The sequence below is a fragment of the Callionymus lyra genome, chromosome 7, assembly GCF_982586985.1.
Source record: "Callionymus lyra chromosome 7, fCalLyr1.hap1.1, whole genome shotgun sequence".
NCBI classification, from domain to species: Eukaryota; Metazoa; Chordata; class Actinopteri; order Syngnathiformes; family Callionymidae; genus Callionymus; species Callionymus lyra.
Window position 1 is genome coordinate 27728782 of NC_141824.1, and position 14622 is coordinate 27743403.

Consider the following 14622-nt stretch of genomic DNA (forward strand, 5'->3'; position numbering starts at 1 on the left):
CAAAACAACATTGCTTTACTCTTACAGGCACCTGTGATGTATGTTTCCACAGTGAGTTTCCAAACTCTTGAACATTACAATCCCAAAGTTACCTCTGTGCTTCCTGACTCTACAGCTCCGGAACCACTGACCATGACAACTCCTCGTGGTGGACTTTCACGCTCCAGCAGACATACAAAGATGAAATACAAGACATGAAAACTATACCCCGATAAACAGTTGCAGCGGAGATATCCACAGCGGAGGAAAAAAAAAGGTAGATAATGAGAACACAGCGGGTTTGAAGCGGCTCAGCGATGACAGACAGGAGCAGCGGTCTTGAACGTGTACATGGTTCAACAAGCCTCTGACACGCTGAGACCTTCTCCGTGGGACCGTCAGCCGTCAGAGCTCCATGAGGACCCAATCACATTACCCTACAATGGCTGTTCCACAGACACACATCTACAGCATGGATGGTTATAAAGGTCTTGACTTGGTTTACAAACAAGCATCTAATTAGCACTGAAGTTTGATGGAATTTAATATATTACAAAACTGTAAATCCTGAGATCACAAGTCTCAAATGTTGGCGCTAATTAGTGCGTTCACACTTTGATGGATATCTCGTCTTCCTCCGCCAATTAGAACTCGGGGTCAAAGTTTCTCAAAAGTTTCTTTATGTTTTCTTTAGCGAAGCGATTGTGCTCTAGGTATTGCACCTCCCTGGAGCGTTGATATCTTGTTCTTGAAAAAGAAAACCTAGATACTCTTTGTCTGCTTTGCATGAAAAAATACGCCCAGCCGGGTCTAATTGCCAATTACAGAGTCTGTCATCTGCCCACCTCCGCCTCGCTGTTTGTTTACAGGAGGGCTTACAAAAAGGGCCATTTTCAGATTCCTCCCTGCGTGTTTATCTGGAACGTGGCAGGCAAACAGCCTATCGAGTTGAATATTCATCCTGGGCGACTTTCACGCCCAGCTAGAATTAACTTTCTATTCAGGAGGCGAGAGAGGGCATTAGCATGATGAGGGTTATTACAGTATTTCATGGATGCCACTCAGATGAGGGGGGGCTCTGGAGGTGTGGGCAGGTGTTATTTGTGAGAGCGCCATTCATTTGTTGTCAGGATGGAGGCAGAAGCCAGAGCCAGCTCAATTCAGCCCTGTCAGATGTGCTGCTGTGACTTATCAAGCAAACACCCACACTTCTCACACAATGTATTAGCAGAGACCCTTGAAGAAGATGCTAAAGCCGCCGATGCTCTGAGACAGTTATAGCCGGTTCGACTCCAGCCAGGGATAAACAATCAGTGTTGGGAAAGTTTACTTTCTAGTTAAGTTCACCAAATTTAAAATGAACTAGTTCATTTCATAGTTCATTATTAAACACTTTTAAAAGTTAACCGCTCCAAGAATGAGCTTGTTCGTAGCTCTTTTTCTGGAAATGTTGCTTTAAGCCCTTTTTTTTTAAATGATATTTTAACCATAGACAGCAATTATTGTCTCTTTTAAAATGCTTCAGATTTCTTTGTCATATCAGAAGCAATTTAACATTTTTTGTCAGTATTGTATGAAAACACAGGAAACGTTTGAGGTATTGTGGAATACAGCTTAGGAAATAAATCATGAAATATATAAAAAATAAAATAAGATGAACAAAATACAATGAATTAGGTAATTAATGAAGGCGTATATTAAGGTATATATGTATGAAATAAATGAATATAAATTAAATAATGAATGAATTTAAAAAATATAAATATAATATTTATAAACTATAAATATGAAGTTTCCTTAATCTGGACATCCAATTTGGAACCCTAAAGAACCAGAGTTAAGATGGGCCTTATCTAAACCTTATCTGATAGGGGGAATTCTGTATATTTAGTCCACAGTAGCAGTGATGCGATTGAGATCCTGACATGCAGATTTTTCTTTTTTAAATTCACCAGGCAAAGTCTGCAAAGAGATGTTAGGTTTTTCCATCCATATCAACCATAACACTTTATTGTTATAGGAGGACTCCTTATCGACTACATGCTGCTCTAGCTTCACAGTTTCTGTTGTTTTTATGACGTTTGTGCGCCACTGGTGGCTGGTGTTGCAAGAGTGCAAGTGTTTTTCCTGATATATTAGGGTTCTGCCTGAAAGTCTTTTTGGAAATCTGGCAACCTACTGGGCGAAGATAAATGGAGACGTTCACAGACAATAGAATCAAAGCCTTCACAGATGTGTTAATGAGGCAAAATACACTACGTTCAAGTTCATGTTCGTCTCAAATATGAAGTAATTCATGAACTATCGTTGAATTTACTTTCAAACACACAACACTGCAAACAGTGTCAAGTGGCATATTACGATCAGGCAAAACAATCTAAAGACTTTAAGCTAAAAGAGAACGCTTGAGGCAGGTTACTTTGTGCACCATTGTCATTCACCCCTGCTTAGCTGGGCCTGATCTGATTCTTAAGGTTTCAATATGGAACAGCAACAAGTATACCTGGCTCCTGACACCTTGAGTAATAAAGTATAGACTGAGTTACATAAGGGTGGGTTTGGCGTATTTTTTGGCATATGTAGCAAAATTTAAACCCTGTCACTGAGTAAGCAACTCATCTATGATTTGTTTTTTCTCACAGTATATTAGAATTCCAGGATACCTTTGTCCCAAATGTTGCGCTCTTGCAGAAGCTAAACCTGGTCAACTGTCTGAGCAACTCATGCCTACGTGCCCAGCACAGTGCAAAAGAGAGTATAAAAACAATAACAATGTTCTCTTGTATCACCTGACACTTCAGAATAGATGAACTCTACACCTGTCTAAATCAAACCTAGATCAAAGTATCATGAGGTCAGAGCCAAATTTTTTGTTAACAATATTATCAAATTTTAAAAAAGTGAATAATTATCTAAAGGAAGTAAGAACATTAACTGCCAGTTGTGGCATTGGAAGTTTATGTTGTGGCACCAGTGGGAGGTAATATGTCCTACCTGGTCTCCATTCTTTAAATCTGGAGTTGCCAAGTTCATATCATCATCATAGTTAAAAGCTGTTAAAAAAACACTATAATGACTCATTCAGTCACACGGTGAGATGCCTGCATTTTTGGGAAACTGGTTATGAAGCAGGAGTATGTCCGAGGAGCTTCATATCCTGACGAGTAAGGACAAGAATACACAGACTGAAAGTCCGGGATGGACAAAGGGGGAACTCCTGTCTCCTTCGCCGTGATGTAGATGGATGCTCCTGGCTGCAGACTTCAGGTCATTACAATAACCAACATGGCCCAGCGAAGCCTGTAAAGTGGAAGCAGCAGTGCAGCTTGGGAGGAGAACTAGACTCCAGGCCCTGTGGGGATACAACCTTGACACAGTCATCTGTCTTAGTTACACAGGAGTTAGACCCAGTGACACGCTCATACACACAGGCCGGGCCGGCCTTCGCCATCTCCGCGGTATTGTTATGATGCTACATTAAAGGAGGTAATAGATTGCACCTACAAATAATGAAAAATTCACTCTGGACTCTGGAATAATGCATCACTGATGTGTCAGCGAGCGGCCCGGAGCCGGTCAGTGTGCGTAGGTGGGAGGAATGGGAGGGACCGCATTTTGAAACAACCATTCAGCCGACTCCTGACCCTGGTCGGGTGATGGCATTGAGCTTGGACTGGGTCACGCCGGACCCATGGATTAGAAGTCTGGTGTGGGGGGTCGCAGGGACGCGGGCGTGCTTTCACTCCGTCACCCCGCGGCTGCTTGTGTTTACGAAGCTGTCATCCACGTGGTGAGGCGTGTCTCGAGGGACGTGGGCCGGCGGGCGATGAGGAAATAATAGCTCCTTCTGTCAGAGCTCAGAGGGACGGGGGGTCTGATGGACACCGCTGGGAATTAAAGCCAAGCCCTCAGACGCATCCCGTCTAACGTTTTAAACACAAGCGGCACAGGGTGAGGAGTCTGGAAACATAATTACATCTGAGAGTGATAAGAAACTCATCTCTACCTAAAATGCCCTCCAGGCTTTTTGATGTTAATTAGATGTTTGTCAAGAAGGCTTTCATGCGCCAATCATTTTTAAATAACACACTTATCACCATTATTCCTCCCATAATTGCATTCCAACAGTTTAAAAATGTTCTTATTAAGAGAAGGCTTTCAGTGAGCAGCCATTCAATTAAATAAATGTGTTTTTAGGTGCAATAGTTTTGTGTTGAGTGATCACTTTCATTCACCTTAGTAGCAGGTGTCACCGAAAAACACACAAAAGTGTAAATGTAATGCAGTGAGAAAAGATTCCTAAATTGATTTAAATTAATTTAAACTAAAGTTTTGCCTCCATTATAAGCGTTCTTGAAATCCAAGACAAGGGACTGTAAGAGTATCCATTTCAAACTTGTGGTCCAGAAAATAAATCTTGTTGTGTCACTTAGCAAGAGTAAGTAATCTCCTGGGAGGATTGTGGTAGTTCTGGGTTGTTGTTTTTTTGCTTTTTTATGTGGAAACCCAAGTTCTGCTTCTTTGTGAGTGCGCCTTCACTTGACTCTTCATCATCCTGAAAGGGTTAGGTCACTCATAATTCAAACTTCAAATTATTTTCCACTCACCCTTATGTCGGCTAAGGGTTGGGATTATTTTCAGAGAAATCTGTTCCTTTTAGAGTTTTCAGCAAACATTTTAATGAGTTGTCTTCGTCCAAAGTTAAGCACTTAAAACATCCATATACCTCTGTTGTGCCCGTCTGTATTGTGTATCTTGTAATGAGGCCTGGATGAGAGGAAATGTTCCCGAAAAATTGAATTAAGTCCATATTTTAAGCTTGTTTGTTGCAGAAGTTTACAGAATAACAAGCACTCAAGAGAGGATGTACTCTGGGTAAACATTGCGAGAGCTTCCAGTGTAGACAGCAGACTGGATGCAAATAATCCAAACCCTTAGTCGACATGAGGGTGAGTAGAAGTTTGAATTTTGGTTTAACTATCACTTAAACACTTATCTCAGGGTCAAGGTGACCCGATAGTCCCAAAATAAATGTCTCTGTGGTATCCCTTTCTCAGTTGTGTTTCCACAAAGGGATACCACTTGTTGTTTTCGGGCCTCTGGGTCAATGGGTTAACCATTTCCTGACTACAATAAGTGCAAGTTGTTTACAAGTTGTGGGTTTTAGTTTGATTTTACACCTTTATAAAAAAGTGCTATCATTGTTTTCTTCTGGCCTTTTGTCAAGAAAAGTTACTTTTTCTGGAGGTGTTTCAACATTTTTCACTGTAAAAAAGAAGAGAAAACGCAAGATGATTTATTTGACTTCATGCCAAACTTTCCATCCTGTACTTTCTTTATCCATTATTTCTGCCAGTTGACAAGTCTAGTTTTAAAGCTCTAACTTCTTTTCTTCCTGATATAAATTCACTTTATAACTCAAAAACTTTCTCTGACTTTGGCTGTGGTCAAACATGGTACATATTTAGATTTGTATCATTGTTAACCTAAAGGGTTAAAGAAAATAAATTATTATTTTTTTAAATCAACCTAAAATTCAAAAGGCCAGAAAACAAATGTGTTTGAGGTAATCCCTTCTTTTTTCTATGGGTCACTTAAGTCACCGTGACTCCGAGATAACACAAGGGTTCACACCTGTTGTCACACAACAACAGGTGTTAATGGTTAAGATATAACTGATTGTTCAAGAGGAACTGTACTAAAAAGCCTGCATAACCTTTGTTCTAAATCTGTTCTTTGTTTATCGGTCCTACTTAACACTAGCTAGAGACAATTATGAGCATTAAGGCCAAGATATTTGCTTGTATTATATGTTTTTAAATAGAAACAATAAATTAAAATATTTATGTCATGTGTGACGACAGCCCCTAAACAAGTTTACATGTGATATCAGTGATGGTTAGATTTGAGTCAACGTAAATCTTATTTGCACTCCTGTGTCCGGATTAAATCGTCCCACTTTTATCCACCTTAGTGAAAGTAAGAATAAAGCACAAATGTGAGCAAATAACAGTTAGAATAAATGCTTCATTAGCATTCTTGGATAGCCTTCAGCAGGACAACAATGTTGCACCTGTTTTAGTAAACATTTGTTTTTCCAATGAACGCCCTGCTCGTCCTTCATCAACATCTAAGTTATAATAACACCAAATGTAAAGACAACAGCGTCTCTGGCAATCAGGCATCTGTGCTACATGAATGTTTGGCGATATTTACAGCGTCATCAAAGCGGCTAAGTGACACGAGGAAATCACGTTCGCACCCGGAAGACATACAGTCAGAGGAAAACAGACTTTAAATCAGGATGAGTCGCCGTTAAAGCAAAGCCTAGCGGAGGCTCATCATTAGTGCAAACACTCCGATATCATGGGGTAGCATCTGTTTTGTGCACATCCCACATCGACGCTCGGAGCATCGGGCCTCTGGGAACCGGCGGGGGTGTCGAGGGAAGACTACTCCCCGTCCCTTACCATGAATAACAATCTCTACCTCCAGGTAATTAAAGGGGACAAACGACATCCAGGGGGCCACAGCAGCCTTTTATAAAGCACATCAGTATCGTACATGGGAGACCTCTCACTGCCCGTGCAGGGAAATATTAATGGCCATTGATTTTAAGTGCGTGTGAGCACATTTTTACAATATCTATTACAAAGATTAATCAATTTATCTTATCATCTACCTGTGTTGATGCATGGCTGCAGGTTTTTATGCTTTGTTCTCACACACGCAGGTTGGTGGGGGTGTTGGTGGAGGAGGGGGGGGGTGCCTTTGTGTCGGCTTCAGACGAGATGAGGCTCTTTACTGGTGACCTGACCTCTATCGTGGGTTACGGTTGAAAAACAGCATCATGAGGACAAACAGACCTTCGCCGCTGATGAATCCACACAGGTGATTCAAAGTGGAACACAACGCTCTGTGAAACATAAACAACAGTTGTGTTCAGTACGTCCTTGCAGGTCGGTTCTTATATATACGCAAGCACTCCTGGACTCACTAACATATCATTGGTGTTTCACCACAATGAGCCCCTTTATGAGTCAGTTTATTTCAATTCAATCGGACTTGAAGAACTATGAAGTTCAGTCTCCTTTCAGGAGTAACCACAGCAAACAGATCCCTTATTTAGTGCACAGACACAAAGGATCGTGAAGCAACACGTCATTTTTGATAAAAAAAAAGATTTAACCTCTTTTTGATCCTTATCCTTATCCTTATTCCACCTTATTCTCAAATGTAGCCACTTAAAGAGTTAACAAAGGAACATTATCGAGGTAACAAGTGGCTGAAATGAATTTTCGGTTGTAATGGTTGGATGGTGCATCCGGGACACGTTCTTGGAGTTCGTGTTCCAGATATATTCAACTGTGACAACATGCTGAAAAGATGATAGTTACACCTGGGAATACCTATGTATTCCACCGGAGTAACTCTGAGAAGGGGGAAGTCTGGATCTCTTTACTTTTCCAACCTCACATAAGAATTAAGATATAATGGATGGAAGTACACCTGTCCATGAATTCAGACTTTTGGGGTTTTTTTATGCAACCAGACAGGCAGAAACACCAACATACATAAAATATCTTTGGAGGAGGCAATAGAGGTGCAGATTAAAATTTGTTTATTGAAGAAACAATTCTGTTTTGTTTTTTTTGTACTTTTCATTGCTGCCACATAAGTGGTCCTGCTGTTTAGAAACCTTTATCCATCCAGAAGTTTATTCCTAGCAGATAAAATGTAACTGAATTGTCCTTATTGTCAATTTACCAGTACAACAAAATGTGCAGTACAATCACTTAAGTGCAGAAATCATTTTATATAAAAAGCATAAAATCCAATCGACCTTTAAAAGACTTTTTTAAAACGACATGCTGACTCACGCCCACACGCAAACACACCCCCACGCTCAAGCAGACAAACACACACACCCACAAAATACCATAGCAGCTTAAGGATACAAAACAAAGACAGTAGATAGCAGCGATCCTTAGGGAAGATAGGCATTGCAGACATTAAATAACAGAAGGCAGAACAGTCGAGCGCAGAAAATTTGGTTTTTATAAGAAAACTGTTATAGAGCTAGATTATAATAGCTATTAGCTAGATTATAGATGCTAAGCATATTAGACTTGCTTATAGTTGTATTCAAGAGGCAAGTTCACTTAGGGTTAATAGTGTGTTTATGTTTGAACCAAGATTATAAAAAAGCCAACATTACCTAAATTAACCTTTGCAGCCTTGTTTAGCTCAACTAGAATGTCATATTGACAATTGTAAAATCTGCTTAAAATTTATCCTGAGGACCATCAGAGGGTGAAATGAGCTTCTTGTGTTTTCTCAATGTCAAGGTGACCCAAGAACAATTATTTTTCTGTACCTCCCTGGCTTCCATAAATACGTTTTGACCCAGAGACAACACAAGGGATACCACAAACACATTTGTTTCCGGGCCTTTTATGTCACCTTTACCCTCAGACAACACAGGGGGTTAACTAGCTGGAAATGCAAAATACTGCTTCTCCTTTATATTATTTTCAACATAATCTTCTATGTTTTGTCAGACATTCATAGGAAATAAAAAATAACCGACAAAGCTTCAGGACATTTTAAGTACCATACAGACGGCTCGATACAGTTCAAACAAAATCGCATTATTGTGATATTGCTTGAAACTAAAATTGCACGTCTTCATCACTGTGGAGAGAAGCTGCAGGGAACACTCTTCGTCATCAGTGTGGAGAACGCGGTGGAGATAGATGTGGAATAAAAAGAGGAATGTGACCCTCAGTGGCACTTGGCCGCCTCAGATGCACATTTCACTGGACAGCTCCACAACCGAAGACACTTTTAAAACCTCAGGATAAAGAACAGCCGCAGCACAGCTCAATACCTCCCACGTGTACACAAGCTGTTTTATGACTCTAATACCTGATAAATAATGCACCATCTTACTTCAGGAGGAGGCACAACACCCAGAAGAGCGACGGGCAGCGCAGTGGTCCGGTCGGAGGCTGCATTAACGACAAATCCCTGCTTGTTAATAAAAGTTCCAGATCTGCAGCTCAAAACACTTTCAGGAGGTCGAGTCAGCGTCCGCTCAGCTGTGAAGGAGAATATCATCCTCCATTTTGAATTTAATCTTAATTACTAATTTCAGGCGAGCAAGGTCACGAGCGAAAACAAACAGCCAATCTCCATACATTAGCATAAATATTCTTAATTTCCGATGTAACTCTGAGATAATTTAATAATCTGATAACTGCAGCGACATTTCGTGTATGGAAGGTTGTCAGGGAGCCAACAGGCTAATGATATTAAGTCTATTGTAAGGGGAGATGAAGGGGGCGCTGGAGTCTGTCCCAGCTACTCAGGGTAAGAGGCAAGAGACGCCCTGGATAGGTGGTCAGGACTCCGTCTCATAGAGACAGAAAAACACTTGACTCATGGACGATTGAAATCACTAATACACATTTGTTGGACTGTAGGAAGCAACCAGAGGGCCCAGAAGGGAATATTGAAACTACATGTATACATATACAGGTACATGTTCCCATAGGAAGAACCCTGGTACCAGAGATGCCTTGAGATTGATTGAAACCAGCAACCTTAGTCCCGTGAGGATGCTTTATATGTATGAAATGTTAATGGAGCCTTTTTACTTAAAGATAAAAAGTGTTGTTGCTAGGAGCAAATTAAAACATCTAAATTTGATTACCAGTCTGGATTCTGGGTGAGTCATAAGAATACAAATTGAAATTAAGATATTTATTTGAGTGCTATTCTCTAAATAGTAGAACACATTTATGTCTAAATCTCAACAATGTTGCCTAATACAGGTAATAAATAACCTACTTTGACATGTATTATTGTAGGAAAAGCTTTACAAATGCATATAATGAACGTCATCTAACTGTATGTAATCAGTCATTATATATCTGGGGAGAAGATAATACTTGAGTAACATCAATGGTGGAGAAATAAGTAAGAAAAGTGAAACTTTCAAAGCTTGAAAATAAAGTGAATCTCTTTGAACTCCATGGTATCAGTTTTGTTTGCGTGAGGTCATGGCTTCGCATCTCATATCAGGGTTTCTTCTGTATCAGTCATATTTTGGTGAGTTTTGGAGCAGCCTGAGCGCATCTATCCTGAGACAAATCACAGAGTTCGTGCTACGACCACACTTCTATCTTTTCCATTTCACACTTTATGGATGTGAACGTTTTCAGGACACCAAGATAAATTTTCCTTGTGTGCGGCAGGGAAAACACTCCATCTATCAAAACTTAGGCACATCAAACATGAAAAGACTAATGATCTTATTAGAGACACTGATTAGAGAATTTCTGAGAACCTGAAAATGACTCACAGAGATGTTATAATTAGAATGAAGTCTTCCAGGTACTTAACCACAGTAATCTCCACCTCACGCCTCAGTTTGATTTACCCAACACAGAATCTCCTTGAGAAACATCCGCGGATATCTTAATCCACGCTTTGATCACATCTCTGACATCACGTTTCCCACTCGCCTCCTCTCTGCTGCTGATGAGGACTTTCACTACATGCTCTCACCACCTGAAAATACTTCTCAGGAAAGTTGCAAAAGAGTTGAGCAGCTCTGAATAATTACAATAGATACAGTAATAAGAACACTGAATAATAATGTGAACGAGCACTCAGAGCGTGTGTACCTCCACCAAGCTTCTTTTCTGTGAATATGTAACCCTATAGTATCCCTCTTAACTTATCGTGTAGCTCCTTCAATACATTTTCAGCATTTAAAACATCATTGGTAATGGCAGAAGGTTTTGTCAAACTCACTAAAAAATTACACACAAAGTACACAAACAATAAAAAGCTTATTCTGCACCACAGAGAGTGACGCATACTTGTATAGATTTCTGGATCCAGAAGGTTACCCAGAACACAACATCATACCTTTTCCATTTTTTAGTTATTTTTCTAAATGATAAATAAACACTTATTACATAACGAATGTGATTGAATACAGTGGTACACACAAAGTAAAATGGCTGATTCATTCACAAGAATCCATCATACTAGTAAATGAAATAAAAATATACATTAAAATACTTAATTTTAAGATTATAAATATAGGAGAAGAGGAGTTATTTAGTATAACAAAATGAAATAAAAGCTTAATATTTGACTAAAGTCAATCATTTATATAAAACTGTAGTTATCTAGTGTGTATATGTAGTGGACAGGGGGATAGATAGGTGGAGGTATGAAATAAATAAAAAGCAAGACAAAATACATATGTAGGGTAAAAGGAAGCAGGTGTACAGGTGGTGAAAATACAAGTGAATCAATTGAAGTTAGAGTTTCTATTGTTCAGTGCAGTGATGAAGCATCATGATACAGCATTAACTGCACCATGATACAGTGTTTTTTTTTTAAATGCCACTCTGATTTATAATCTTTGGCTTTGATCTACTAATTCAATGAAACTAATTATTATTTTTACTCAGAGTTCCATCTAGTGCTCTTTCAAAATGTATCATTGGATCTATCAAATGGATACATTATGGTGAGGCCTCGTCAACCAAATTCTTATTCAGAGCAATAGATAAAGTTGAATGGAAGTGAAGGAGAGAGTGCAGGCAGGGTGGAATGGTTGAAGATGACAGATAAGAAACAGCAAGAGCGAAAGGGAAGCTTTATAGAAAGACTCAACTCCTCCCAGACTAATTGACTTGCCACCATGGGGGACTGACAGGCTATCCGGAGGGTTCCATAATGGCAGTGTCAAGGGGAAATGATGAGACCTGTCGGTGGCTAGTAGCACTCGACCTTTTTGGTGTCTGGGGTCGGATGCTGGGTGAAGGGGGGGGACTCTTTTCCTGGTTGGTGTTGCAGCCCGAGGGGTGTGAGAGGATGAGACAACTGGAGCTTCTCAATCATCAAAAAAAAACCCTTGAAGGATAGTGATTTCACCTGATGTGGCGTTTGAATGAAAAATAAAAACAATAAAAAACAAATCAATCGGGAGTAGCCTGAAGGAGGAGAAGTCGGAGGGGAGTTGGGGAGCGGAGGGATGTTTGCTTCTTCAATCATTTCAGGCTAATAATGGACACTGGAGTGTCGTAGAACCGCTTCTGCGTGGAGAATTATTATAGATTTTTAATGCAAAGGTTATTCCTTTTCATCTCCTCTCCCTGTGAAAACACTTAAGCGAGGCGACATCTCTTCCCAAACAGGAAATGTCATTGCTCAGATTCATCAAATTGAAATTAATAAAAACCTGCCTGCCCAAGAATACGTATTCACTTATAAGCGTTGGTTTTGGAAAAGTGGATGTTAATGTCTTCCTCCAAAATGTGACTAATCCTGTTAGATCACATCTATAAATGTTACGCTCAGTGTGCCGATAAGCTCCAAACTTGCCATGAAGCCACATCCAGTCCGCCTCTCTGGATTAAAAGATTTATTCACACAAGCAGAGACGGGGGACATTCGGTTGAAGGTGAGAAAATCCACCAGATCGCTGCACAAATTGAGCCCTAATTATGTCTTTGTCTCAGTGTATGGATTGTCTGAATTGATTTCCATCACTTTATCTAATAAGGGGTTTCTTGACAACAGTGTTTATAAATAAAAGACAAAGAATGAGATCAACACATTAAGTATATAAAATAAAGACCGAAGTAATTTAGCATTGCCACGGACTTGATTTCTCATGATCATACCCCCCAATCCCAAGGAGCCATGATACAGTTGTTTTCCATTATATTAAATAAACAAGAAGAAAACAAAAAAAAGGAAAATATAAATGAAAATGATAACACGGTTTATTGAAAAAAAAAAGTCTGTATATAATAAGGCTAACAAAGAACGCCATTTTTGCATTTGTATATTATCTACTTGTCATTTTTTATCAATTATTTTTCGATTATGAAAAATTAAATCAAATTTGTTGTTCAATTTTCTTTGTCCCTTTTCTTCTGACGATGTCCCTTCATGTGTCAGCTTGTTGTAGGTCGTAGAAGCACCTCGTAAGTGTGTCTGTTCCTGCATTGCAACTGGAAAGACTATTAAAGTAATTACAATCATGTTTCTTTCTTCTCTAATTTTGATTGTTCTTTTATTTATTTTCTGCGTTACAATTATAACATTATTTTTGGAGAAAATATTGGAGAAATTAGTTTTCATTGAAAATAAACTTATCTGAAAAGATGCTTGTGAATCAGAAATGTCTATTTATGAATACGCTCTAATACATTTTCAAGCATTTCCTTAATTAAAGTAACAAAGAAATATCTTCATTTATTCGGCATTTATCCTCAACATTATCTTCAAGTGCCTCCTCGTCAGTTCACGAGAAGAGAACCAGAACACTGGTCCGTCTTGAACAGCACACAGCAACAAAAGCTGAGAAAATAAGCCACCTTGACGACCTGCTGCGGTAACGGAGATTAAAAAAGTGAAGGGGTACTCTGGGGGGATTCTACCTGCCCAAGGAAATCCTTAATTCTCAGGAAGTTGAATTAGTGACGCCTTCAGTCCCAGGAGAGAGAGGTAGAGAGAGAGCGAGAGAGAGTCCTCACAGCAGGGGATCAGGACACCACCGGAGCGTTTAGCAGAACATGTGCTAGATAACAACTCAGCATCTCTTCATGACGCATTTGGAATCAACAATTGCTTAAAATATCCATCTTTTGTGCTGAAACAGCTTGACGTCAAACATACATGCTGCGTTCAATTACCACGTTAAAAACAGTCACAGTATTCATCCACACAATAATGAAACGTATAATCACTTCTTAGTCTAGTTTGGAAACTTTCAGCACCGTCATGAAAGGACAGCTCCTTCACCGAGACCCCCGGCAGGACGGATCCGGTCCGAGTTTTTCTTAGGATAGTTTTTTCTTGCGTTTCTGACTTCAAATATGTCAAATGTGTGTCAAAGAAGGCTTTGTATGTCGTACAATACGCATGACTTCGAGCGCGCGCAGAGAGGAGCAAAAACCAACCCCCGCCTCTGGCGCATACATGCTTGATCTCTTACCCAAACTCAGACTAACATAAAAATAAAAAACAATATTTTAATCTTACTCACCTTTCCCAAAATGACAGCGACACACGCGCAGATCAGCCTCTCACGAGCACGAGGGATCCATAGCGGAGCGTGCGTAAAACTTTCTCGTGGCGCATGTCAGAGCAGAAACAAAGACGCTCTGAGATGTATCCGTCCGGATTTGTTTTTTAAGGGGGAAATGGAAGCGAAAGAAGCGGAGTTAGGTAGTGATCCAGGGTGTAAAAAAAATCGGAGGGTATCCTGTGTGTGAGCGCTGCGGAGGAGAAGCAGCGAGTGTGTCCATGTTTCTCCTGCAGGAGCCGCCGAGCTCAGGCGCGCTGGGTCCTAACGCCGCCTCCTCCTGCTCAGGTTAAACCTGACCATCAGTTCAGTGCTGCATCCCTCCACCGATAAATGTATTACATATTATTGGATATGTTAATTTAAAAGTATTTAACTCTATGAATATTTTCATTTGATTATAAATGCATATAAATATTCTTAAATGATCAGGCATATTCGAGCAAATGTGTTCCCTACATAAATGTTATTTACCTTATGTCTGATTGTTTATTATTTATAATCAGATTTGCATTGTACTTATC

General features: G+C 39.8%; 1 protein-coding gene across 2 annotated transcripts in view; it reads right to left on the reverse strand.

Moving 5' to 3' along the window:
* The window catches only part of robo1 (roundabout, axon guidance receptor, homolog 1 (Drosophila)), a 255460-nt gene extending 241156 nt beyond the window's left edge, over nt 1–14304 (reverse strand). Inside the window, exon 1 of one of the 2 annotated variants that reach the window (XM_087795569.1) lies at nt 14060–14304. The gene's annotated coding sequence lies outside the window, so the exon portion shown is untranslated. The remainder of the gene's footprint in view (nt 1–14059) is intronic. The other variant, XM_087795572.1, reaches the window with a different exon arrangement.
* Nucleotides 14305–14622: the final 318 nt, after the last annotated feature.